This window comes from Microtus ochrogaster, linkage group LG1, assembly GCF_000317375.1.
Source record: "Microtus ochrogaster isolate Prairie Vole_2 linkage group LG1, MicOch1.0, whole genome shotgun sequence".
Taxonomy (NCBI): domain Eukaryota; kingdom Metazoa; phylum Chordata; class Mammalia; order Rodentia; family Cricetidae; genus Microtus; species Microtus ochrogaster.
This window is the reverse complement of record NC_022027.1, coordinates 38,319,393-38,324,528: the sequence shown is the minus strand read 5'-3', so window position 1 is coordinate 38,324,528 and position 5,136 is coordinate 38,319,393.

The following is a 5,136-nucleotide window of genomic DNA, read 5'->3' as shown; positions in this document are numbered from 1 at the left end:
TTCTCTCTCTCTCTCTCTCTCTCTCTCTCTCTCTCTCTCTCTCTCTCTCTCTCTTTGTGTTGTGTTTTACATTTTGAAATGGGGATTCTCTGTGTCACAGTCCTGGAACTTGATTTGAAGACAAGGCTGTCCTCAAATTCACGGCGATCATCCTGACTCTTCTTCCTGAGTGGTGGGATTAAAATTGTGCACCACCACTGCCCCGCCCATAAATGCTTTCCTTTACTTTATTTTCCACCCACTAGTCAGTGTCATCAGCCATTGTCTATTTCTATCATGGATATGCAGACGAGTAAGAAAATTATACATGTTAATTGCGGAGAACTTCTCGACCAGCGAGGAAGAACAACCACCACACGAGGATTCTTCTCAGATCAGGCTTTAATGGAATGCCTCTTGGTTGAGGGAGAGCAGGAAGCGAGCCCCCCACCTCGAGAGCACTAAAGCAGCTGCTTATATAGGGAGTAGGCACACGGGTCGCCCTGTGATTGGTTGCCACCATCAGCTGACACCAGACTGCATCGGGATAGGCCCAAGGGCCCTTATCCACCACGCATGCGGGAAGCAGGGGACATATGCATATATGGCATAGCCATATATGGAGTTGTTTATTTCCAACGGGACAGGATGTCCGCGCCATCTTGTAATGACGATTCTGTCCGGCTCCCTGCAGTTAATCAGGAAAATGGTAGATTTATGTGTCTATCTTGATGGGATGAAACCAAATATTTATAACCAAGATACAGAGTTAGAAATTTGGAAAGCATTGTGACCTTATTTATTTTGGGCTGAGACATACCCAAACCAGATTCTGTTTTCATACACCCTAGGAACCAACGGGTAGTTGTATATGGAGATATCTTAAAAGATTCGATTATGTTAAAATGAGGTTTAGCACAGCCTTAATCCAGCATGATTAATCCAGTAAAACTAAACAACGGGTTTCTTTTCATGAATAAATTTAGAGACATAGGTAGACACAGGGCAAGTACAAGAGGTCAGCATTGAAGGTATGAAATGACAAAAGGAAAGAAGCCTCAAGGGAACCAAACACAGAGTTCTCGGGGTTCCAAAATCTTGTCAAAATTATGTTGTTTAAGTCACCCAGTTTATAGAATTTCATTGTGGTAGTAATATCTTTAAACTAGTGCAGACCTAGATGATTAATTCCCATTCATCAAGCATGCATTCTGACTGGAGCATACACTACAAAAGAAAGCTGTGAAATAAGAGTATAGTAAGTTATATTTTAATTGAAGTTGATACAGATATGGTAATAAAAAGGTGAACTCAAAGAAAAACATATAGGCATCCTCCTGAATATTAACCTTCATCAGGCGATGAAAGGAGACAGAGACAGAGACCCACATTGGAGCATCGGACTGAAATCTCAAGGTCCAAATCAGGAGCAGAAGGAGAGGGAGCACGAGTAAGGAACTCAGGACTGTGAGGGGTGCACCCACACACTGAGACAATGGGGATGTTCTTTTGGGAACTCACCAACGCCAGCTGGCCTGGGTCTGAAAAAGCCTGGGATAAAACGGGACTCGCTGAACATAATGGACAATGAGGACTGCTGAGAAGTCAAGAACAATGGCACTGGGTTTTGATCCTACTACACGTGCTGGCTTTATGGGAGCCTAGGCAGTTTGGATGTTCACCTTACTAGACCTGGATGGAGGTGGGTGGTCCTTGGACTTCACAGGTCAGGGAACCCTGATTGCTCTTCGGGCTGATGAGGGAGGGGGACTTGATCAGGGGACGGGGACTTGATCGGGGGAGGGGGAGGGAAAGGGGAAGAGGCAGAAATCTTTAATAAATAAATAAATAAACAAATATGGTAAAACTGAAATAAGTATAATAAATGGGGGAAGCGAAAGATGAGAAAATGTGAAACCTATCTTGTAGGGGGGACATTCTGTATGCAATTTTAGTCCTCACAAGAAGTAAAAAATGGAAAGAAGTAGAAGGATATAAAGTATGAAACATTATATAGCTTGTCTAAAAAATGTGAATGGTAAAGGTTTAACAGAGAGGCATGAGTCACAGGCCATGACCAGCTTCAATAAGAAATGAGTTGATTGCGATACCACTTTAGCCATGTGTGTGAAACAAGGAAACTAGTGAATTCCAGAGAGATAATTTTTCATTCAACTCAAGAACATTTACATTTAATTACTGGTAAAGTTGTCATATGCTTTTGAGAGGAAATAATTAGGAAGGTTAACAGCTTAAAAAGAAAAGGTTAAGAGAATGAGCTAGTGGCAATCTACACCAAATACTTGAGTTAGATTGTAGAGAGCAAAATAAGATATGGTCTGGAAGATGAGCATTAAATTAAGTGACACAAAATTTCCAAGCAACAAATTGCTAAGTTTCAGCTAGTAAGAAAAGTTCAACTCCTGCCCTATCCCTTCCAGATGGAAACAAGACTTGAGGAACAGTAGAGAGAACTTCATTTGATCAGCTGCTTTCAATCTCTCATTTCTCTTGACTCATCTCCCTCCTATTCTCTTTCTCCACTGTCCATGGAGTAGGATGGCCATTGAGATGATGGGTCAGAGCCTAGGATGTTAATTCAGTGACCTTTTACTTGTAGGATGCTTCAGTACAGTTTAAATGTTCAGCAGTTCTGCGCTGATGCTTCTTCCTATTTATCTTTGTGTGTGAGACCTAGTTACAAGGGCAAATCTAGCCTAGCCTTTGTTTTCCATTAGCCAACAACCTCAGAATGGGCACAGAACAAGAACACAATCATTCTCCAGACATGACCTTTCTTATTAGCAAAGAAATATGTGGCCTTAGAATCTCATAGAAACAAAGGAATTCTCTATTTTTGTTTGAGACTATAGAGTTATTGTCTGCAATTAGTTAAGTGATATGTTGATTTTTTTTTCTGCCATGGTTTCTTGTACTGATAAAGCAGCAATGTTTATTGCAAACCTACAGAGTAAACAGATTTAAACAGTCATGGGTCTCCTAAATTCCACATATTTCCTACTAAACCACGGACCTAAATTTTTAACAGAGTAGAGGAGAATAGAGATATGCTGAAGCTGAGGGAATGTGATCAATGCACATTTTTTTTCTTTTTTCTTTTTAAATCAGAAAAAGAATTCAAGGATAGCTAAACGAAGCCAAAAAGGAGATACTAAAAAGAGAGGCTTACAAAAATAACAGAGAGACATCAAAGGCGTTATTTCCTGTTAGCAAATGAGATTAGGGGAGAACTGCAGAGATTTTCATATACTTAATCACAATAGGACAGAGGTAATGCAGAAAATTTGCAGATACAGAGATATGTTTCAGAAATGTTTGAATCTGATGTCATCCATTTCCCTAGTGAAACATTAAGCAGATCATACCCTGAGAGTGAAACCAGAAGATAACTGGTCAGAGTATAAAGGAGACGTGGAAAACTTTGAAAGTATTGCTTTAGAGAATGGGAGAATAATATGAGCTAAAGATGACTGTACCTTTAGTTGTCAAGTGTCGATTTGATTTTTGGGAACAAATCCTCCGTTTTCAGGTTATGAATTGAACCCTTTGCTAATGATGTTCAGAGACCTGGTATGTAGGTAATTAAATGAAACTAGAGCAGGTATTTTGGCGAGATGGTAAGAAACATGACAATGCCCAGTAAAGACAAAATAAGTCAAATAGTGTAAAGACATATGCAGAGAGACTATGGCAACAAAATTAGACTCTACTGTGACATAAGAAATCAGAATGTTATCATATAAAAATTCACAATAAAATAAGGATATAATAATTCATTGTAAAGCCAACTTTATTGTTTGAATTGGAATCTACCGAGATCGTTTATTGTCAATTCTTTTTATCAAGAATAGTTGTCTAAATGATTTAGCCCTTCACTGTCAAAAATCAAACTGCTATTTTCCTACTTCTATTTCTTAGAAAATTTAAACAAAACTTCAGTAATTTAATTTTAAAAAAATGTGGCTTAAATACGTTGATGCATAAAATTTACAGTTCTTAATTGAGAATTTAAAATATTTTTAATTTCTGAGATGCCCCAAATCATTTAATATTATTAATAAGATGCATTGCCCCTCAGATAATGAGAACTTCTGGATAATATTTGCTTGGCTAATGTTTTGCAGGGAGTCTATGTAATTAAAAATCATATGAAAGATTAGGAAGTGCAAGGCACAGGTAAGATGAAGCTCTAGTAAATGTTCCCATAGTAAAAAGCCAGGCACGGCAGCAGACACCTTTAATTCTTGCATTTGGGCAGTATAGTTAGACATACCTCTCTGTGAGTTCTAGACCAGCCTTATCTACATAGTGAATTCCAAGCCAGGCAAGGACTACATAGTAAGATTACCATCAATAAAAAACAAACAAACAAACAAACAAACAAACTATACAACTAACTAACAACTACAAGACACCTTGTACTAAAATGGCTTCATAATACATCTTATGGTTTACATAAGCTACTAGATATATATTTAGTTACTTAAATTTTAATATACTTGTAGGTTATAGAAATATGGTGGAGGAAGATATTAAAATGGTACTGAAACAAATTGTACATCCTTATGGGTTAGTAAGCTATTATATTCTTTGCAGCAAGTATAACTGGATCCATTTTATTTTTCTAAAAAAGAAAACAAACTATCTTTTATCATTTTACATACCAATCCCAGTTCTCACTCTTTCCCCTCCTCCCATTCCCGTCACATTTCCCCACCCCCATCCATTCTTCAGAGAGGGTAAAGCCCAATGCTTTAGGGAAGGTACAAAACCCTGCCTATATATCTAGGCTGGGCAAGGTATTCCTTCAAAGAGAATGAGTTCCCCAAAGACCAATACAAGCAGTAGGGATAAATCCTGATGCCACTGCCATTGTCCACCCAGTCTGCCCCAGCCATACACCTGTCACCCACATGCCAAAGAGTCTAGTTTGGACCTATGTTCTTTCCTTTCCTGTCTGGCTGGACTTGAGCTCCCATTAGCTCAGGTAAACTGTTTCAGTGGGTGTCCCCACCACGGTCTTAAACTTTTTGGTCATATTCTCACTCCTCTCACTAACCAACTGGACTTTGGGAGCTCAGCCCAGTGCTCCACTGCGGGTCTCTGCCTGTTTCCATCAGTTGCTGGATTAACATG